The sequence below is a fragment of the Colias eurytheme genome, chromosome 2 (assembly GCF_061535395.1).
Source record: "Colias eurytheme isolate Ceu_HAF_F1 chromosome 2, ilColEury1 Martin Lab GWU primary, whole genome shotgun sequence".
In the NCBI taxonomy this organism is placed as follows: domain Eukaryota; kingdom Metazoa; phylum Arthropoda; class Insecta; order Lepidoptera; family Pieridae; genus Colias; species Colias eurytheme.
Window position 1 is genome coordinate 11,239,095 of NC_142981.1, and position 24,906 is coordinate 11,264,000.

The 24,906-nt window shown below is 32.2% G+C and overlaps 1 protein-coding gene across 4 annotated transcripts in view; it reads left to right on the forward strand.

The window, feature by feature from the left end:
* The window catches only part of LOC149910686 (pseudouridylate synthase RPUSD2-like), a 335,797-nt gene that overhangs the window by 221,025 nt on the left and 89,866 nt on the right, over window positions 1–24,906 (forward strand). The window contains exon 2 of one of the 4 annotated variants that reach the window (XM_090115993.1): window positions 16,184–16,229. The exons of the other annotated variants lie outside the window; for them this stretch is intronic. The gene's annotated coding sequence lies outside the window, so the exon portion shown is untranslated. The remainder of the gene's footprint in view (window positions 1–16,183; window positions 16,230–24,906) is intronic. 4 annotated transcript variants of the gene reach the window in all.

The window sequence follows — 24,906 nt, forward strand, 5'->3', positions numbered from 1 at the left end:
GCATGTTTCGTCTTTAAGACCAATAAATTACGTTCAACAATAGTAATAAGCCGGTCCCAGTTATCGTGGCCACATTGACGAATTTCCTTTGTGCCTCCAGCACGCAATACAGCTATTATCACCGTGTCAATAACGAACAAAATTATACCTTGCTTTTTGCTTCACCCGTATCTTTGTTCTTAAATATTATTCAACGTTTTATTTTTTATCATAATTATAATTACACTCGTATCATTAAGAATATGCTACTAGTGTTTGTGAGGACGTTACCAAGGTTAATTATTCGAAGACTTTGACCGTCACAGGCTGTGGTCAATACGATGGTCGTAATGCTTCGATGGTTTTTAGTTGAGGATCTACTAACGTGTGTTGTAGTGGCTATTATTTAAGTAAAGGTCAATTTAGAATGCATCGAATTTACTTCTCTTTTTTGCTCATTCCGTTTTCAATTTTATATTCCACCGTTTTTATAATAGAAGTAATTATGTTTTTAATTCGAGAACTGGTTCAATATTTGCGAACTGATCCCAGTGTGTTATTAATTTTATTTTTATTTTCCCTCGCTACCTTATCCGTTCGGAAATCTAAACCCAGATGTAATTTGAGGAGCCTTTATCCTAAGATTAAAAGCCCATAAAAACGAGCGAACCTCAACATTATCAGATTATTCTTGTACCTGATTGCATATTGCATCGTTTTTTTATATACCAGTACGTTATTATCGGAGAATTCATTTGAATAAACATTATGTTTCCGTCGAATCGGATTCATAATGGCCCGCGTCGTAAATGGCTCGGAATATCGACCTCGATTCAGCTTTTTGAAGTACAAGTGTCCGAACAAATCAAACCGATGTTTTATGACGTACGTAAATAGATGCGCGTACGCATTGTCGAGTAGTCGCGTGACTTTTACCGGTTTTTTATTTTTATACGTCAGAATTTACAGCAACGAACGTGTTGTATTAATTCCAGTAGGACGTTGCTTAATTTATGTGTAAGTTTGTAGAATTATGGTGTTACCTTGTTTGTAGGTATGTATGTGTCCTTTTAGCATTGTCGTCTAAATGGAAATCAATTAACATCGTTTGTCACTACAATATTTATGACGTAATAAACAATTTTATGTGCCACTTAATTTGTTTAGTCAGTAATAAAAGCAAGATATTTACGCAGATTGTCACATCGCCTTGTTTTCTTTTGCGTTTAATGTCTGTTGATTCTATTTCTGTAAACGCGAGCCTTTTGAATTAATTCACCATTAACATTTGAATTTAATAATAGACGGACAATTATTATTTGCTTAGAAATTGATGATTACTTGTTTTATTTCATAAGGTTCTTTTTTTATTATCTTTACGAAGTTTTTGCTTTTTATGTTCTGCCAATGTTGTAATGGAAGAATTAGATATTTTTTATTTCCATTTTAACCAACTCTTCAACTTATTTCTTGCTATGGAAAATTAGTTAATGCGATGTAATTGTGTGTAGCTTTACGAATGACCGCAGTCCGGAAGACAACATGATCGTATGTTCCATACCAATACTTTTTCACTGGCTGAACATAAAAGGAGTAAATACAGTATTGACAAAGGTACTCAATTCTTATACAATGGCATAAAATGAGAGGAATCAGTATGATATTACCGAGCTTCTCAAACAGTGGCATAAAATTAAAAAAATGGGTATAATTTGAACAAAGGTTCTCAAACAGTAGAACTATTAAATATACAAGGTATAATATTAACGAAAGTTCTCATTCACTTATAAAGAAGAAGTTGGTTCAATATTCACCAAGGTTCTGATACACTGGCATAAAATAATAGGAAAAGGTATAATATTCACATACAGTGGCATGAAATAAAAGTGGTTATAATATTAACAAAGGTTCTCAAACAGTTAGCAAAACGTTCCGATGGGATAGTAACACTACAGCCAAGAATAGCATGTCGGACATTTGGCAGATCACCAGCTAGATGACCAGACGCAGGCGAAACAATAGATCGAATTGGCTCTCATTCTAGTTTGAATTATATTAAAATATTTAGAGCCAATATATATTAAATAGAGCGGTAACGAGGCGGTGGTGATGGTAGATTGTGAGATTTTTTGGAAGCGATTTATAGTGGACTAGCTACCGCCCGCAGCTTCGCCCGCTTTGTCTAAAACCTAATAAATTATATACTAAAACCTTCCTCTTGAATCACTCTATCTATTAAAAGAAACCGCATCAAAATCCGTTTCTAGTTTTAAAGATTTTAGCATACAAAAGGACATAGGGACAGAGAAAGCGACTTTGTTTTATACTATGTAGATAGTGGTTTTAAAATTAGATTGATTGAATATTTTTTATTAAGTTAAGTATTTTTGTTTTAAGTATTTAATTGTAATTAATTTTGAGCTAATACACAATTACACAGATACATTACATAGAGTGATGTTAAAATTATGAAATAAAGTGATTTATTTTGATTGATTTTTTTAATGACACTATAAATTAAATATGCTTATAATTAATTTGTTCGAATGTTTGTTTATGGAGAACGATTGAACGGTAATTAGATAAAATTTGGCAAACTAATAGACCTAGACATAGATTAAAACAAGATATATTTATTCCGGTTTTGCGTGAAGACGTCGCGCTCTATCGTTTCTTCGTAGATATTTTTTGTTTAAGAACAAATTACTTGCAAAGAAATGTAAGTCTATATTAAAATTGTTGAAGGAAAAATTTAATTGCCAATAAAGTTTTTTCTATTTGATCGAATCTGACCTATTTATATTTCTGTTAATAACAATTACTTACTCTATTTAAATTAAATGATTTCACGAGTAACACCACGTGTGACGTGACTATCGCTAGTACATAACCTCATCGTTACCGTAAACAATAAATCTCTACCGTACGAAAGTCACGTCAAAAAAACGATTCCGACTCGATTATAATATTATGATATACGCGATCAATGTCAACATAATCGATTACGTAGTGTTACGCAATGCGCACGCGCATCCCGCGCCCCGCCATTTCTACCGTACGTGCTGACCTTGAACGGACGTCACTTTCACTATTTTATGAGACGCTGGTACAAGGTTATGATATGTTTTTTAAGTTGAGGTATTCAAGACGCGGCTCGGATGGTTCACGTATGAATTTTTTGCTTTTAACAACTGATGTAACTAGGTAGGTACTATTTTTTTATGTAAACTGTATGATTTGTTTTGCATAAGGATGTTAATCTCTTGTAAAAAATGTGGTTTATATAAAAAAGGCGAAGAAAAACACACGCAAACCAATTTGAATTCAATTAGACAGTCAGAAGGTCATCTAGTTGCTCTTCAAATGTTAATTTTTAATCCTATTTTTTATTCTTATTAATTTTTTCTTCTTCGGGTTTTTTGGAATTATTTATGCATTGACATAAATCACTTTATATTTGTTAACCTAGCCAACTAAAAGCGGAAAACTACTTTAAAAAAGCATTAAATTATTTGCGTATAATTTTACAGTAATTTGTGTATATTTAATTAAGTGTTGTTAATGAATTAATAACCCATTACTATTCATATTTCTTCATTATTTTAGGGGTCAAGTTGAATCGTAAAGTTCAGATAAAATCTTTAACATTAAACTCGGTTGGTGGTGCAATTCGTTCCTATATAATATCCTTGAAATCTGTGTTTACTTCGAAAGTATGTCAATTGTACATTTAACATCTTATTACAAACTAGTGGTCCGCCCCGGCTTTGCTCGTGGTACATGGTATATACCTATAGCACTCAAGGATCATGTACATATCCAACGGTGAAATAATTTTTGAAAACGGTCCAGCAGTTCCTGACATTAGCACGTTCCAACATACTTTTCAGCTTTGTTATAAAACGACAATAAAATTGATAAACACACTTGAACATCTTCTCTTTAGTATAGTGGTTAAGAAGTGGTACTTGTTACGAAGTGGTCCTTAATTCGATTCCGGTAGAGATAATAAAATCGCAGCCGCGTAGCGTATGAATTAGCTATTTAAAAATCTTATGTTTATTATCCTTCTATCGCTATGTTTCTCTATTTTTTCTTAAAAAACAATAATTTAAGTATTTAAATTACAAAAAAGTTCGTAATTCGCTTTTTACCAACAGGCATTAATACTTCTATATTAAGCGTCTGAACATTTAACTGCCTTATTAATAATGTTCATTAAAGCTATATTTATACTATAAAATAAACGCAATACGATCGAAACTAAGCCTTAAGTATTTATTTTTATGCAGCGAATAACACCAGTAATTTATTAGATTCATCCTTATTGGGTATTTACATAAATTAAAAGAAAAAAGGTAAGCTTTATTGAAAAGCAACCGGATACGAAAACAAGTATCGGTCGAGACTTGAGCGCCATCTATTTTAATCGTTTCATTATAATGCTAATTTTATATTTCATTTGCATTCATATGGTAGTTTTCCGCCCGCGGCTTCGCTTGTGTGCACTTGACGTCATCGGACAACAGATGTTACGTGCTGGCCACGGACAATTCGCTATAGCGAAAATTCGCGCGGCGCGACTGGCGGCGCGTCTTGCGAATGAATCAAATGTATGGAAATGTACTGGGCATGCCACGCGCAGCGGCGACCAGCGAGACGACCGGCGAATTTCCCCGAGCGAATCGCGCGGCACGACTAGCGATCGAAACTAGGGATGATCGATATTCGAAAAACATCGATGTTGACATCGATGTCATAATCGAAAGCCCGACATCGATATTCGATATTTATCGAAAACTGAACATCGATGTTGGATATCATCGATGATTTATGCAATAATAACTGACATAAAAATAAAACACAGTGTAAAAGTTCGGAATTTATTAAGAAAGAGATCAAATGATTACATATTCCGATATTTTTTATCAATTATTGACTGTAGGAAGAGTAATTTTGATAAAGAAGAACCTTTTAATCTATTTCTTTCTTGATAAAAGGAACGACCGGTGCGCCCTGAATGAATGAATACTCGTTCAAAGTTCAAAATAAACTTGATTTGTGTTGTGGATGCGTTCATAAAAGACATATTTTGTTTCGTAACTTCGTAAGTTGCATTGGTCGTGTCGTGCGTGAGGCCGTGAGTTAACGTCGATGACAGATGCCGTTGACATCGATGTTACGATATTTTTCGTATAGCAATATCGATGTTAAAACAGCGATGTTTTTGCTTTCAACATCGATGATCATCGAACATCGATGTTCATCGAGCATCCCTAATCGAAACAAATGTATGAGTTATTACGGCGCAGGCCACGGAGTCGAGCGGCAGACGCGGCGACTACTCCCGGAGCGAACTTAATTTAAAATAGTTTGTTTTTTTTTCGCGAAAATGGAGACGGAAGCTTTTATTGCAGAAATTCTAGCTAGACCAGCTATTTGGAAGTCTAGCCACCCGCAACATAATTTTTCATCATGCCTATATTTTTCATATTTTTGGTGGAATTCTCCGTCTGTAACACGATTTCTATTTAATTCGTGTACTCCACTATATCTTCCAAACATTAAATCTTGAGCAAAAAAGCTGCTACTCTCCAAACAACGTCGAGCTAACTTTGATAAAGCTATCTCGTCTCCTCGTCTACACTGGTCGCGGCGGCGAACGCAACTGCCCGTGGCGTGCTTACCGCGCCGCGCGACTTGCCGCGCCGCCGGTCGCGCCGTCGGTCGCGCCGCCGGTGTCCGTGGCCAAGGTGTTACACGGAAAAAATGATTTTGCTGTATCGTTGTTGAACCGAAATTAAGTTGTATATTTTATTTGTTCAAAAAGAGTTATTTTAGCAGTTATATCCGGCCTATGTAAACTCTAATCAAAGATATTGTTAATTATTCGTAGCACTTATAAAAAACAGAGAATAAAAAGCTAAAAATCTACTATCAAAGCTAAACCTTTGACATTATCGACGTTAAAATTAAAAAATGCCAAGCTTTTACAATATTGGCGCATTTTTATGATAAGAGTTATAAATTTTTATTCGTAGAACTATTACACTAGAGAATATTAAAAAATGTTGGCTGGCTACACGAGCGTTAAAAAGTTTGTAATTTTTTTTAATAAAAGATTGTGACATTTTAGTTTAAAAACGACTACTATTTTTTCAGCACGCAATTTTATTAGCGTGCTAGCTCTTGTGATAAAATATATTATGTATTATAACTCAATTAAAATTAGAGTATGTAATGTCAAAATAAGGTATCTTATGAACAGATATATCGTATTATAAAACCTGTATAGTTATAGTTATATATTCTTTATTGCACACAATTTTTAATTTTACAATACCAGGATATCAGAAGCAATTGGCGTCTTGTATTATAGTTGTTTATAGTCACTTACTTCGTGTTTTTGTAAGCTTTTGACGTTTTTGTTAGTTGAATATATTCTTATAGCAGCGGTGACTTATCCAACAAATTAAATATCGTTGAAATCCGTTGAGCTATTCTAGGACCTTTGACCAACTTTGTTACAAGTTTCCGTGTCGAAAAGTGAAAACTATGTTTTTAAATTATTCTACTATATAATCACTTACTGTTTGAAAAGCAACCCCAGATCTTAATCACTCTGAATAAGGTCGACATTTCCATGAACTTGCACTTAACGAAAATTATTTCAATATTACTCTTGACTTAACATTTTGCGTCATTAACAAATTAAGTTTACTCAGCGCTGGAGCGGTCTAGACCCTTTGTAAATAACTCTGTTGAATTAGTAGATTCACTTTAAATTGTCGTATTATCCTAAATAATGTGTACTCATCTTGAAGTTTTGTGCAAAATAAACCAGCTTTTGAGTGAATTTCTTTGTATAGTACCTATGTAGAAAATATAAATTTTTTGTCTTTTTGCTTGTGTTGTTAACAGCTAGTGTCTGAAACGGTTGGGTCAAGGATGCACAGTTACAAGAATGTAGCATACGGGCTCCAAGAATTCAGATAATATGATTCATTTAAAAATTTTTCATTAATTTAAAACTTTATGTAGAGCTATTGTATAATATTTTAAATATATGTACAAATATTTTTTATTTGGTTTAATATCTACTTTATGAAAAATATTATGTATAAGGAATTTAAAACCAAGTCCCACGCCAGCGAAATCATGTTTTGTACCAAGTAGATAGATATTATTTACTAAAAACTGTAAAATAATCATATTTAAAGAAGCTGTAATTCTAAAAATTACGTGACATCGTACAATCGATGTTTTATTGTATTGTTTTACATAACTATCGACTGCTTTAATTGGTGTGACCTCAATATTGTACCTTATTCAAACCGGCTTGAATATTTTGCGTTATTGTTATTAATTTTATCATTAAATGGGATAGCCTTGGATAGGGAGTTGATGTTTGTGTGTCTGTGTATATGTAGAGAATATAATATGTATGTCAGTGAAGGTATGAGTATGTAAATCTGTGCATATTTAAGATTTTAGCAATATTATAGTGAGAGACGCCATTTTAATAAAAGGTTGAAACAAGTATTTAAATGTATAGAGTATGAAAGGTTATATAGAGGTTTTATACAAATAAGTTGGTATTTAATTTACATGCGTAAATCTTACCTAAATTGAAACAAAAATAGTTTTAAAGATTTTTTTTGCATTTACGAAAACATATAGGTAAAGAAGCAATGAACTAGCTATATTAGCATTAGTATTAATGCCCAAACAAACACCAAAAACAATACATACAACATCAGTTACCAGACTGCATTCGCAATATAATTGATCGGCAAACATCTACTCCATCGCGATGATGGGATGTCTGACGTCACAGCATTGTTTTCATTGGCGAGATGCACCGAATAGGCAAATGGTTTAGGATTTGGGATTTATTTTGGTTTCAGATCAGAGAATGATATTAGTTTGAGGCTCATATCCTGTAGGTGTTGGACTATAATCGTATGTTCGTAGCGAATTTATATTTGTTAGCTACTTAGTTTAAACACTTTTGTAAAACGGATGCTTTCCTATAAAAGAAAGCATTCTATTCATTCATGATATATGTTATGTTATAACAATTGTATGTTGTATCTTAAATCTGGTTATTGTAAATAGCAGCTTCGCAATAACCGAAATTGCTAATTTGTTCAAGTAATGACGTGCTCCTGCCCCTAACAAAACAGAAACTTATTACGCCTCGCGATAGTCCTAAATCCGAACAAAATACGACAAGAAATAAAAGGAGCAGATAAAAATTCCATTTACCCGTTTACGTGCCACCAAAACGAATGTTTTGTATCGCAAAATATTTAAAGCCCTTTCTCGTATCTCAAGAAAGCCGACCTCTAAAATCGAGTTACATTTTGTTATAGCATACGAGACCATACGTCGTAAAAGTTGGTATGAATGTATTGATATCCAGCCACTCGGCCGTGTTATTAGCCGGCCGAATTGTGTATATAGTTAAATGTATATGTGCAGAATACTCAGTGCACTTTCATTTTGGCAGGGTAATACTTTTTAATCTCTTTGTGACTGCACGAAGTTTCGTGGGTCGTTTTTTTCGTTTCGTGATTTCGTTAATTGGGCATAATATTTATCTTATGTCTTCGATTTGAACTTGGAAATTGTTGCAACGTTGATTCGAACACGTGCGTTTTTTTACTTCGTTAAAAGTAACAGCGGTAAATTATTGATAAACATTACTGGTTGTTTTTATGAGAGTATTTTTTCAAACGCAAAATCATTTTTATATTTCGATAAAACGAAACCTTCGTTCGTTCTTGTTAAAAGTTTAATGGAATATCATAATTCATTTACTTACGTGAATAAATTTTGTAAAAATATATTTTTTTCTTTTAATTTTTAAAAGAACACGTATTTATTAATCAAAGTCAATGGACAAAAAATATATATTATTACATACCAAAAATCGAAAAAACAAGTTTTTTCTGTCTTTTTCATCGAAGTACATCGTGCACGTTCGCGCAAAAGTATTTCGCGCCTTAAATAAATTTGGCGAATGTTCTGGTCGGTTAATGAGCCAATTGTGGTTTATTTTGGTCCAGACACCATGTGATGGGTGATTACACGTTAAGATGTATGGCGGTGATTAAGGTGCCATCGTATCGGTGTAAATTAAAAGTAAAGCTTATATTTTTTGAACTTTTTTTTTGTTTTGTATGAAATACCAACTTCAGGTTGATAATATGTAAATACAATATTGTATTTAATTTTGCGATATTTCATTTCATTATTTTATAATATTATGTTGTGTAGAAATTGAAAAATACCATGATAAATGGCTACAAAAACGACCTTATCTATCCCAGTGATCTGTGCCAAGTGACCATAAGTTATTATAAATATACTAGCGGTCCGCCCCGGCTTCGCCCGTGGTACGTACATGTTTAAACTATCCTATCTCTCAAGTTGGATCGAACTGCACATGGTGTGCGAATTTTATTATAATCGGTTTAGTGGTTTAGGAGTCCATTGAGGACAAACATTGTGACACGAGATTTATGTATATTAAGATTTAAACAATAATTAAGAGAGCAAACGGCCCAAAAAGAATTTGTTAAAAAGATAAACAAAAAAATGAATATTGTACTCATAATTAAACCTTACGGTCTACCAACCTTATACATATAGAAATAACCTGCCTTAGCAACTGGACCTTACAAGGAATGTTCCGTAAATAATTGGGGAGTAGGTGTCAATGAAATGTGAGAAACCCTTTGAGGGTAATAAATCAAGATTATGTGGTAATTTGGGATAAATCCTTGAAATACATAATTAAACATTAATTCAGTAGTGATTTATAGTTCGGTAATTAGTATTGATATACGCAAATTACAATGTTAAATTATTTTTAATAAAATAGTGAAAATACGGATCATGAGACTGGTCTAAATAGCCCCGTTCCATCAATACCATACTTATTGAAATAATGTTAATTACACTAGATATTGATTTTTTTTAACTATTGGTATACTAAGCTCAAAGGAGGTTATAGTTTTGCATACGCTGAGTACGTAAAAAATACTTAAAAAATTCCAGACGCATTTTTTTTTTCAAATAGATGAATTCTTAAAACTCTATGTGTACACCCATAACAAGCAACCCGCCCATTTTTGCCACTAGCACGTGAGCTATCGTTTAAGATTATGTTTTCAATTTTTCATAGACAAAATGCTCACATCAGAGAAGCGGTATATGACGGCTGCGCGAAGCTAGAGAAAAAAAACATGGATTTTCAGGAAAAAATTATCAAAAAATTTTTGACGTAATTTTGTTGTTTATGTATTTTTTACGTGATCAGTGTATGCAAAACTACAAGTCCCTTCGCGCTTTGTATACCAATAGTGGGACACCCTGTATAAACTACATTTTATTATTTAAGAATTAAAATAATACATTATAACGTTTTTGTTTTATGAGATATACATTGAGAAAACTATCTTTAAACATAAGCCAAACCGCGTACCAAAGCTACTATCAAAGCAAATATATTTCCATTAACAACATTCATTAACTATATTAAACGCGTGTTTGTACAGACACTGTTACACTATATTAGTTGTAATAATTTATCATATTATGCGTAACGAAAGACAAACATAAACCAGATAGATTTTAGCTAAAGATACCACATATTGGTACAGCATGGCCCATTCAATTCTCCAATGTCTACACGCTCTACAGGGTGTTCATAAAATGGAATCTTTTATAGCCGGTGTTTGTGAGGGAAAATTTATATTACGGCGCCGTGTATTTTCGACGTCGAAAGGTGTTATTACAAGAGTTTATTGGGGTATTTGTTTTCGTTAAGCCGATTGGCTGTCATCGTTTTAGTGTAACGCAATATTAATAAAGTCTAAGAAGTAATAATGTGTCTGTTTTGCGGTTTGTAAATTAAAATGTCTGATAAAAACTAAAACTTCTATTGAATGCATCATGTGAGTAAAACAAATTAAACTCTTCCTTTTTCCAATATACTAGGTAACTCAAGACTCCAAAATAATTTTTACTTTTTAACGAATTCATTTAAAAATGTGGTTAATTAAGGAGTCACTCAATGATAACAATTTAATATAATTCTAAAATATAAAGCAATAAAAACTTATTTAAATAACATTACATTTCAAACACCATGTATAAGGGGAGTAGATACAAATAGTAACTCGATGAGTTTGATCGCTTCGATTTAGGTGGATTCGAAATTAGCGTCAACCGGGATGGTAATTTGGTTGTCAGACCTCAATAACTGTCGAACTATCGAGAAGTTACAATCGAATTTTGTAGTGTACAGCTATCGTAGCGTTTGACGTGAAGCGGTATTTAGGAGCACCCTGTACTTAGTAGTTCTTTTTAATACTTAGGTGAATACTAAATTAAGTATATCTTTGCTTTTTAGTTTTTAGGATTATTGGAAATTTTTTATTCATTTTTGGATTTGTTTCTAAAACTTTTATATTATGGATGATTTAAGACTTAAGTGGTCATAAATTCCCTAACGTCTCTATATTGAATGTTTTTATTTAACCTATATTTTAGCAGAGTCTCGCAGCAGGCATGATTATTGCACGCCTCATAAGCGAAGCGTTGAGGTGGGTACTACTGTCACTTCGCGCAAAACATCTGATTTTTCAAACTTAAAATGTCTTTATGTATCATACATTGCACTTGTAAGATAATACATACACACACATATTAAGAAAAAACACTATTTTTAACGTTCATGATATTTTTGATGTCATTTTTGTTATTTAAACTAGTTAAAAAACAGTTTAAAAAAGTTCTGTCTTGGACGTCCGTGTGTCTGTATGTGCGGATCCTTTTTCTTGTTAACACGATAGCGACCGAAATACTTTACTAATCGAGTCTTTTTTTTTTCTCTTACGCTTGAGTATGCTCAGGAATAGAACCCTTTCATTTTTCAGGGTCTGATTCGATGTGGTTTAATTGTTATTAAATAAACAAAAATAATAATTAATAAATATTTATTAAAAAAAATTATGAGGCGTGCACTTTTGGATTTTCCAAATTATTTCCACATTATTTTCAATTGCACGCCTCATAAGCGAAGCGTTGAGGTGGGTACTACTGTCACTTCGCGCAAAACATCTGATTTTTCAAACTTAAAATGTCTTTATGTATCATACATTGCACTTGTAAGATAATACATACACACACATATTAAGAAAAAACACTATTTTTAACAGTCATGATATTTTTGATGTCATTTTTGTTATTTAAACTAGTTAAAAAACAGTTTAAAAAAGTTCTGTCTTGGACGTCCGTGTGTCTGTATGTGCGGAGGATTTTCTTGTTAACACGATAGCGACCGAAATACTTTACTAATCGAGTCTTTTTTTTTCTCTTACGCTTGAGTATGCTCAGGAATAGAACCCTTTCATTTTTCAGAGTCTGATTCGATGTGGTTTAATTGTTATTAAATAAACAAAAATAATAATTAATAATTAATTATTTTAAAAAAAATATGAGGCGTGCACTTTTGGATTTTCCAAATTATTTTAAAACTGCAATAAATATTTCTTCAAAAATAAGACCTATATAAAACGCATTTTAACCCACAAATTTACGACCATATGTACACGTTCCTATATCTACAATCCCCATATTACATACATACTACGACACGTATGACTAAGGCCTTGTAAATCAAAATCCGTGCCTTCGCATGTGTGCTCAATAAACATATCAACAATGTTTGCGTCAGAGCCTCGCAGGCTGTATAAGATTGTTGGTTTTAGCTAAAATTCGCCTAATTGAAGCTATGTGTATTTATGTACTTAATATTGATATATGCTAATAAACATGTGTGTGAAATCGAGTGGAATTTTAGCAAATTTGTGTTTATATTTTGAGTATTATATTTATAATTAAGCATTTGCTTCATAAAATTAATAAATTAATTTTGAATTTTCAAAAATGATTGTTTTTATAATCTTTTGATCAAATATGTATATTAAATTAATTTAAAAAAGCACCTTTTGTTTTTCTAGGTCAAATGGACGAACAATTTTTTTTATTGTTGTCAGCACCAAGTTTTTAGAATTAAATTATTTTGCGTGACAACACTTCGCTCTTAAAGCGAGCTTAAGAAAAAATATTTTCTTAAATCACTCCTTGGCAACACAATATTCGTTTATCTCTTTCGCTCTAAAATAATTTAACGTAAGATAGAAAGAAACAAAAACATATTGTTATGTGAAAAAATATATATAGCATAGGAAGAAACAAAGGCATATCAGTGAAAATAATGTTTGTAAAGACAGAAAAATAATTAATAAAGACAGCATTTTTGACGTTTTGATTTAAAACTACAATTTCTATCTAGATTTTAATATATTTCTAGCTCAGAGATAATTCGTCTTGTGACACCACATTTAAAACACTAGAATTCCTGTCAAAGTTTTTAAAGAATAATAGATTTCTTTGTAAATATCGTTCACCGTACGGTTGTGTCTTGGCAGTAGTAAGGCTAGTCAAATAGCCAACTGGGTCACGTGTAGAACAATATTAGTTATGACAGCATTTTAATTTATAACAATACAATTTTTTATTTTAAATATGAAATATTGATAAATCTTGTAGGTACTTTTAAAAATCATTTAGGTACCTATATATTTTACTAGCTGTGCCCTGCGGTTTTACCCGCAGTGATCGACTCCGGGTGGTCTTAGCGTGATGATATATAGCTTCCTCGATAAATGGGCTATCTAACACCGAAAGAATTTTTCAAATCGCACCAGTAGTTCCTGAGATTAGCGCGTTCAAACAAACAAACAAGCTCTTCAGCTTTATAATATTAGTATAGATATAGACAGACGGATTACTTAAAAAAATACCTAAATAAATTTTAAAACAATGGTTTTGAACGAATGTTCACAAGAATATTCGTAACGTTTGTGTGTGATCATCAAACAAAAAAATGTTTTAGCTAAGAAGTTACCTACTATACCTAAGAATACAGACATAATTCTCATGAAATAAAATCTCAATAATAGGAAATAGCAACGCCTAGCCCAAAATAAAAATAGTATAAAGTCATAAACACTATTATTTCGCTCAATCTTCAGCTGTTTACAAAGTCGATAGTACACACACATAAGTGTCGTTTAACAAAGCAGTACGTTATTATTAAGATGGATCCTCTAACAAATTGATTTATCTCGCGGTCTAATGAATTTCATTGGAGAGACGCCAGCAATTCTGTATGCCATATAAAGGCCTTAAGCGTATCAATCGTAGCGGAAAATATTATCCCAATGTATATTGTATCTATATTGGGGACCATTTATTTACTGCCCTTCTAATGGTAAGGATTAAAAAATATTTTTTCACTGTAACAGTATTTTATTAATAATTTATTGATTCAACATTAAAAAACGGCGAGCGTTTGTTCTTGAAAAGAGATAGCCAAACATTATTTTTATCCATTTATTACGTCGCAAAGGACCATTCGTTCTGATAACTATAGCTCACAGCTTTACTCGTATTATAGCCTGATCTTAGAAAAAAGTTTTGCTAATCAAGGTACACTTTATACATGCAAAACTCTGTTGCCAAATTACAAACAGATCCGATCAGATGATTTAACCGGAAATTTTAAACATCTCATCAACCCCTGATTATATTATGTTTATAACTAGCTTACCGCCCGCGGCTTCGCCCGCTTTGTCTAAAACCTAATAAATTATATACTAAAACCTTCCTCTTGAATCACTCTATCTATTAAAAAAAACCGCATCAAAATCCGTTGCGTAGTTTTAAAGATTTAAGCATACAAAGGGACATAGGGACAGAGAAAGCGACTTTGTTTTATACTACCTCTATGTAGTGATATCAGTAGGATAGAATAGGACATCGGATTAGTAGGATAGAACAACTACGCCGTACAAGACCTATACTAGGGAAACAAAGTTGTGCTACATTGTACTCGTAAATACATACAAACCAAACACTCCAAGGATCAAACCGTCTTGTTCGCAGAAGCGTTAATTATCAATTTCAAGAAGCCAAGTGTCAGCGTAAGGCCTTGCAGAACCTGTTTCTTGGTCGTGTTGTAACGAAACATCATATGGTATCTCGAATTAAATAACTATTGTAAGGATTGAATAATCTCATTTTGCTAAGGGTTTTATGAGTGTGGGTTGAAAGGACGCCAATATTTGCAGCTTTCTGTCTGATTGACAGAAACATGCATGTCTTTTATGACCAAAACGTGTTGGTCGCTCTTTGCGTACTTCTTGTAATGGAATAGATAGTCCTTTAGTTATTTGATTTATATGGTATTTATAGAAATACTTTTTGCTTTGGAAATGAAAAGTATATTGCTCGAGACTATTTTGCTTTTATTGTAACGACGTGGTGTGAAAGTAATAGTAAATAATTAAATTCGGCATAAATTGAGTATAATTTTCTATGAGCCTCGCATCAAGGCTTATTAATATGCGTAGTAAATCTTAATATATATAAATCTCGTGTCACAATGTTTGTCCTCAATGGACTCCTAAACCACTTAACCGATTATAATAAATTACGCACACCATGTGCAGTTCGATCCAACTTGAGAGATAGGATAGTTTAAACATGTAGGTACCACGGGCGAAGCCGGGGCGGACCGCTAGTAGTATAAAAGAACTATTTTAAAAATCTTATAAATATAATCGGTCCCTTAGTACGCAACGGTTAACGACTTGTAAATAAATATATAAAGAAAATAGTATGGGAATTGTTTGTCTGTCCAGCCGGTAGCGTGAGATCGGAGTTTTTTCATAAATTTCTAGGATATTCCATCTCTGATAGTCGCCATCTATATAAGGCATAAGTGCTTTGTCAGCTATTTTTGTTTTTGTCCCCTCTCAACTATGTAGTTTTAATAATTTAATTATTTGTGATGTTATTATATGTTTTGCTATTCCTCTATAAGTGTTTAATCATATTGTGTTTATTTTTTACTTAAGTCTGTCGACAATGGAATTTTTTATAGATTTATTGCGAAAATATTTTCTGTAATTATTATTTTCACTTCAATGAAGCAATTTGTCTCGTTCGTTATATAAATATCTGTAGGTTCATTGAAATGGCTAGACAGAATGGATTTGAAACGCCCACTTTTCTTGGATAATTTCAATCATAAAACTAATTAAATTTATGTTCTTTTTTACAGGTAAGTGTTGCTAATTTCTGTTAGCTGGTCTTATTCTCCTGAAATAGTAAGTTTTTTATGTATAAAATCGTCGATCGTATCTGCGGCTAAAGACTGTTATAAATAGACGTTCCTAAATTTTTGTATATTAAACTAGATGGAGCTCTAGTATTATGCATATGTAGTAATTAAAGACTTTAATTTTACGCATTTCAAACGCTTTTTCTTCATTATATTATTAACCAGACAGAATATTTTACAGCGAGTGTAGTCACGAGGAGTCTCCGTTAAGCGCGCTACACACGATCACGAAAAACTAAAAAGTATTTAATTTCTAGCTGAAACTACTTTTGCATAAAAGATTAACATACATCAATGCCTCGATTCCCATCATTCACGTTAATAATCACTAGGAAAGGATAGAATAAATATAATAATAAGTTGCCGTTGAAACCTATATAATTATCCGACTAATTGCAGCGATTTTAATTACGCTGTAAGTTACAAATTGTAATACCGACCACTTAGATAATCCCTGTTCCCTTAGTGAACGTAATTGGAGATATAAATCAAACTGACTATTGAGGGAACGCTTCCTGTATGAATTGTGATCGGAGGAAAGAAAATATATAAAAGCTTGCATAGTACACTAGCTTTACGCATGTGGCTTCTCCCGCTATCTATACTAATATGATAAAGCTGAAGAGTTTGTTTGAACGCGCTTATCTCAGGAACTTCTGGTCTGAATTGAAAAATATTTCGGTGTTAGATAGCCCATTCATCGAGGAAGGCTATAGGCTATATATCATCACGCTAAGACCAACAGGAGCGGAGGCACGAGGGTGAAACCGCGGAGCGCAGCTAGTAATCGAATACATTAAATACTAGGACATTCCTCTTGAATCACTCTATCTATTAAAAAAGCTACATAAAAATCTGTTATGTAATTTTAAAGATCCAAGCATACTTACTTTACGATCCAATACTCTTCTCAAAGATGTCTAAATGGAATAAATAGACCGTGTGTGTATGTGAGTGTGTGTGTGTGTCTTGTCCTATGCGTCCGGTCATTTCACACCTGCTACTATCTGATTTATTAGAGTAAGTTGTTAATCAACTTTTAATATATAACATAGAAGTAAAGGATAACCAGTTTTGCATTTTTAGCCTTTTTTATCTCTACAGGGTTAAAATTCATATACAACCACTGCGCCAACCGCATATTGAAAATAGGTTCACCGCGTATTATGTATAAACACAGTTTACGAATATTTAAAATACGTATTCATTTTATTCGGTTGAATACACAGAAACTATCTTTCAATAGAACAACCTCTTTTTCAATACTCATTAAACAAAATCAATTGGATACTCAATTTAAAATAAAACGCGTTGGTTGATTTTTAATTAAGTGCCGACGAAATAAAAACATCTTGGAATATTCGAGAAATTTAATAGTCTCTGAGAGGATTATTATCTAGAAGCTTCGTAACTAAATGCCGCAGATATTTTTTACTTTATTGAAAGACATTCTTTCATGATTTATAAAGGATTTCTGCTAAAATTATTATTAGAGGTTACATGAAGGTTATTTTTGTATAAGAGTTATACGATTATTGATATTCTGTATACTATTATTTGTCTGTAAAATAATCTTCTAGGAAAGTCGGGAAAGGCTTCTGTGCTAGAGTGAAATTATAATTTATGTTTCCATCTCCAGAATTTTCAAATTCCAATTATTATTTTCCACTTACGATCTATTCTTATTTCGTCGCCCCTATATGGTAAAAGACGCGGTTTCGAAGAATCCCGCCTTCGGAGTTCGGACGGGATTTTGTTCTGTTCTTAAAAAAAAATCGATAATTTCCTTTATTTATTTTATAACAAAGACACAACCGACTAATTGATACAACTAAAATTGCATGAATGAGCGTACCATTACGGCCCTATCTTTTATAAGCCCTTTACAGCGCTAATGAATTCTTTTAAGATTACTACACTTGCCCGACCGCTGGGCGGATTATAGGCAATAAGTCGATTACCTGTGATGCCTAAGTGCCGCTAAGTAGATGAGTATCTAACTTATTATTTATACTTAATTAAGCTAAATAAGACTTGATGGTTCCCGTGCGCACAGAGGCGACTGTGTGTTTTAACCGGTTTTAAAGCAGGTTTTTTTATGTATTTTTTTTTCTTTATCAGTGAAATAAGATTATGATTGATTAACCGTTTTTGTCTGATTAGCGCAACAGTAGGATTGGGAATGTATAAGGTAATTGCTTAGAACATACATTCAATTATTTATTAGTTCAATAAAAGTTGCAAAAACCTTTATTAAAAGATCAACAACAACATTATAGATATTATAAACTTCTTTTCACATTCTCTCCTATCGTTTTATTAAAAGGGATTGAATGATCAATCTTGTAGCAAAATTTGGATTTATTACATACCCTACACATACCTTCGGGGAATACAGCCATGTTATGAAATGTTCACTTAATTCGAAAACGTAGGTATTATTAAACTTAATAAATCCTAGACCTACAAAGCTTATAACCTTGAAGTACCATGTCAAAGATGATTACTTACAAGCACAATCTCATGCGTCGTTTGCGTTTTAACCATTTAACTCGTGACTACTTAACGCGGTTAAAAATTACCCAATTTTCAAGGTTTATCGCAGGATTTTAAAACGCTAAATTAATCACGTGATTCTGTTGCGACACTGTATGTATATATGATAATTAAGTTATTAAATAAATTCAAAAGGTTTATAGTTCATACTTTTTTGTGTGTGTTTATTGATTTTCATAGAAGTTAAGGATATTCAATTATAATGATATAAGAAATTATTACTTAAAAATTAAGAGCGGAAAAAGTTTACCGATGTGATAAATATTTGTATACGGAAAGCTCTTATATCTTCCAAAGTAATCGTTGTTAATTATTGTTAAAATACCCAAGAACTTTTCATTTTTTTCATATCATTAAAGCTTATAAAAAATAAAAGAACCGTCAATGTGTCCACTTCACAAGCTTTTTTTACCTTACCTATTATTTCTCGAAGCGGCGTTAAGTAGGTTACACACGATAGAATCTTATCGGATCTGAAAGTTGGCGACTAATCGCAGCTTTTGATTTGCGACGATAGTATAGAGGTTAATGCAGTAATGTGTCTCCACCTTTAGGCTGTGTTTCCACTAGAGATGTGCGAGAATGCCTTAACAAACTAAAAAAAAATATTAAAGTCTATATCTTCTGCTTGCGTTCTGACATCGCAAATTAAATTTAAATGTATCTCTTTCCAATCATCCATATCTATTTGGCGAACTTTTACATACAACAAACTCCGTCTATGTACTGGCTCGTACATTAGGCGCGGGACAGACACAAGCGGCGCGGCGCGCATCGGGCGCACTGCCGGCGTGCATCGGGTGCGCTATTGGCTATTTCCAAAGCTCTTTCATACATAATGTAGAAGAAGGACGTGGTGCAAAACAGGTTGAAGAGGTGCGCTTATGGCACGCCCGCGCCCGCGCCGCTTGTGTTTGACCCGCGCCTTATGTCTCAAACCTCTCAATGCATTTCTCGCACACATCCATCAATTGTGTCCATCGCATTGGCGAGGTAAAAGAAGCGATACTATTGGTTCTTTATAAACACATCCCTCGCTACGCATCCTCGCACATCTCTGGTGGAAACGCAGCCTTAGGAGCGGCGCGGCTTTTAATCAGTAGCGGTGATACTATTTTTTTTACTTGTCGCTCCTGCTCTAGTTAAATGGTGATGAAAAGAAAATTCTATCTTTTTTACTTATAAAATAAAAAATCTGGAGGGTTTGTTTTAATTGAAATAATGTTTATGTGTAGAATAGTTCATCTATTGAGGAAGTAAAGAGTTTAATTTTTAAAAACAAGTTTTGTTGTTTTATTAATTTTCATGTAAGTGATATGAAACCTATCGACAATAGGTTTATTTATGTATCGATTCATATCTTATAACTTACGATAACACGTAAAAACAGCTTAAATTACAATATAGCATTATTTGAATAAAAAATATATTGCGTACATTGAACCATTTTGATTTATCTGTTAACTGCCTTGAGTCATACGTTCCCACGAACAAAATTACAAGTAATCGTTCCCTAAATGACGCGTTAAAGTTAAAATGTTAAAAAATTGACGGTTCGCTAAATTGAACACCCTGTATTTTGGACGTTTCCCTGCATTACAGTAATGGGCGATAATTCGGTGCATGTGTGAAGTAATTCATGGGTGGATTTTAATCGGCCGTGTGATTATTGGAACGGGTAGCACGTGATGCTTTGTATGCGGTTATTTGGTTATACAGGGTGTTTTTTAACGAATTGTTTAAAGACAGTTTTATTCTATTTATTTTACAAATTCAATAAGTGATTGGCTATTGTATAGCACTAGCTGTGCCCCGCGGTTTTACCCGCAGTGCTCCACTTCTGTTGGTTTTAGTGTGATGATATTATATAGCCTATAGCCTTCCTCAATAAATGGCCTATATAACACCGAAAGAATTTTTCAAATTAGACCAGTAGCTCCTGAGATTAGCGCGTTCACACAAAGAAACAAACAAACAAACTCTTCAGCTTTATAATATTAGTATAGATATGTAGTATAGATTCAAGCCAATTAATGATGAGACACAATTAAATAGCATTAAGGTGCAATTAATATGAATTAACTCGAATAAAATCACTCAAATTAAATCTAGTGGTATCAAAGAATAAACGAAAATATGAATATCTTATACACAAAGACGTATCTCGTAAATAGTTTTATTGTAGTCCATTTATAACTGTAATGGTCGTCCGGGATCCTTATATTGCGGTCACTTACATATTGTAGTATAGTTCTTAGAACTGATTTAAAAATGTAATTGTTTATTTTTAAAGCGACCAAATAAGTACCTAATAGAAACATAACATTCCATGTAAGTTTGTTATGTTTTCATAATTTTTTAACTTTTCAAATCATTATCAAACTGAATAAATTTTAGACAGTATGTTTTTGTTTTTGCTCTAATAAATATTTAAAAAGGTAGATGGATACTTTCCCCTAATAAAAATTAAGGCCTATAGTACAATACCTACAAGTGACGTGGACTTTGATTTTCTTGCTTCTTTCGTAGTACTTATATAATCTATATTATATGTTGATGTTATGATATCTATAAAACAAATCATTTTCTCATCGTATATAGAAGAGAAACCGTGGGTAAGAGCTAGTGATAAATAAATGTGTGTCAACAAAGTGCGTACGTGTGCGTATTATGTAATATTATTATGTATTATGTAATATTATTATTATTCTAAACACGCACGTGTGGAGTATATTATTATGATACTTCGTAAATTTTGACAGAGTTCTTAGTAAAAAAAAATTATAACTAGCTTCCACCCACAGTTTTGCTTGCGTAGAATCAATATAAAAAGACAAGCTGTATGTGTAATTTCAAACGAAAGCGTTCAGTAATTTTTAGCTTGATGTACAAACATTAATTTTTATATTCATCATTGGCTCTATTAATATCTATAATTAAAAATATTTTATACAAACTTAGTTAATCTTTGTATATTTTTTTAACCAAGTTAAAATTATCAACAATACGACTATTATTGATATCTCATATCATTAAACTTACAGTTTAATAAGCGTTTAGTCTGCCAACTTAATATCATAAACTTTATCAAAATAAATTCAGAAAATTGCGTTATCTTAAAGAAAAATCTATCTAGCAATATGCAACCAATCTAGCTAGGAATTTATCTTCATTCTAACGTTCGTTATTTTCAGACTCAGCGTTTAATAAAGAAAAATTTATAGAATCTTCTGCAAACTCAAAGGATTCCTAGCTAATGTTTGAAGCTCCTCCATTTTTCTGATAAAGTCTAGATTAATTTTACATTGTACAAGCTGGTTTCCATATCTTGGATCATAGGAGACGTGCATTCATTGTTTTAGCGAGCGAGATAAAGCTTTTATATGAAAAATATACGAAAATGCGTGACTCGATGTCTCCATGTTAGATGGCTGATTTAAATGTATGCTATTGTGAGAATACTAGAGGGAATTGTGGTTTCGCTCAGTGGAGGATGAACGGGTTAAGCTACTTACCGCGCGGTTAGGTTATTGATGGGTGACCGCGCAACTGATAAGATTCCTTTGTAAAAGGTGTTCACAGCTAATTGATGATTTGATGACTCAGAAAGTTTATCAGCTGCGTGGTAATAGAATCAATCGAAATTGATGGATTATATTTGCTACATACTCCTGAATGAGCCATAAATTTTTCGTTTCTATGAAGAAGTATAATGCCTATTTAATTCGTCAGAATAACTCAAATTAGATTAAGGGCCGATTTTTCAATCCTTGGTTAAAATTTATCCGTCCAATAAAGTATTACACGAACATTTTAAAATGTCACCTGTAAACTGTCATATACGGACAATTAGAATACATTTTTGCAATGGTAGTTTAATATGTTATTCGATGAATAAGTTTTAACCAAGGATTGAAAAATCATCCCTAAAACGTTAACGATTATTTATTTATTTATATAAACGACGATTATCTTTCTGGGTTTATAACTTTAAACCAACACGCATTTATTAGGTACAATACTGTTTCTATCCTTACAAGATAACAAGGCAATAAACTCTTTATTTCAATCGAAAAGTCACTTCTAGCAATAATCGAATATACAACAACATACAAGAACATAATATAACAGAATGTTATCGAAAAATCAAAATAAAACCTTTATCGTACAAAATCTACAATCACGCGTTGAGCCACAGTATTACAATATTTCATTTTGCAATACTGTAGTTGAGCAAAATATTATCGAAGTGATATTTGTAATTGTATGATAAAATTTATACAAATATCACGAATAAATACTTTTAAAATGTTATTGGTAATCTAAAATGCTTCCTTTACCATTTTTATTTCTACATCGCACTAAAATTAAAATGACCTTTACAATACATACGATTATTGTTTCACAATTATTTGCACGCATGTAAAATCATACCTAGGTACTTAAAAAACTAAAAAAAGTGTGTCTCAAATGAACTCGCAGAACAATATCATAAAATGAAAACATTATGATAACAAAATGACAACTTAACCGCATATCAACTCGTACCAATGATTTCACTAGCCTATAAAATTGTATGTAAATTCGTAAAAGATAATTACATACAAGTGGAGATCATAAAAAGTGATGCCAGCATTAACAGAGGTTCTATACGTTTTATGTGGACGAATTATAATTTTAAATAGCTTTGTTTGCTTATATCTGATATCAAATTTATTCCTCTATGGAGTTTACGGACAAATTGCAAGAGGATGGGCTTGGGATAATGCCTTGTTCAACCTAATTGATTCAGATTTCAGAGTAAGCTATTGAATTAGTGTTATTCAGCATATGCTTTGACTACATGTATGAGGTTTATTTTAGAATTTTTGATTATGATACACTTAATTTATTTTTAGACAGAGTTTATTTTGTTGATCCCCAAATTATAAAATTATTAAAATTTCATTATATTTATAATACAAGAGCAAAACTTAAACGATTTATTTACAAACATCTGAAGCACCTTTTGAGAAATATATATTTTACTGCAAATTAAAAAAAAACCCTTGATTTTTACGGATTTAAAACGCAATTTATATTCGCGTCGAAATATATCAAACAATCAGATTACTTATTCCGTTACTTTCAACTATAACTATCCAAATATACTAAACTGTGAACATAATAAAAAACTAACTCTAAAGAAGCTCTACCATCCCACATAAAGAACGAAACAAACATATAATGATAAACATTGCTACTAATTCCGCTACCGTGAAGATACAATCTGTTCATTGTTTACGTAAGAACAAGTCAAGTGCTGATGCATATCAAATGAACATTTATCTTAAGGTTCAAATACGTTTTGAAATTGTATGGTGAAATGAGATTTTATGTAATAAGGGCTTTTTTTCCGAATGGTAAAGAAGTTGTGCATTTTTTTACATACTCCGAACTAAGATGCTAATTCAGCGCATAATAGATACCTAATTAATACCTGACAGCTCTTATGCGCGATCCTTTAAAAAAAAGCTAAAGTTCGCTATAGTAAAGATATAGTAAATAGATAATAGTACCTAATATTTTAAGTAAATGCAATGCTAGGCCTTCAAAAACTCATTGATGAATTTCCATTACTATCTGGTAGTAAGTACAGGCAGAGACCTCTAAAAGACGGATACAATTAAGTATAATGACGGGAGGTTGTGCAATTCTGTTTAATATGTCATATCTTTGATCGAAGTTTACTGGCTATTATTATACATTGCGATGGATGTGCTTTGAGACTCTTCAAGGTTTGATATGGTTAAATGTATAATTGTGTTTTGGGTAATAACTGAGGTTATAAGCTAATTCATAAAGGAAACACATCCTTTTTGCAATTTTCGAAAGGTACAAAACCAATTTTTTGCCATAAAAACATAACTAAAGGAGAAAGAAATAAGAAATTGAATAGAGGTTGTAAACTTAGACAACTTTTTTGGGATTAAGTAATATAAACGCGAACCAATAATCTAAAGAAATCCAGAGTTACTCTTTAACATTCAATAAATTGAAAATCGATTCTTTGTATCAGACATCAGTGATATAATTTAATGAATCTGTACTCAACATTTCATAATATT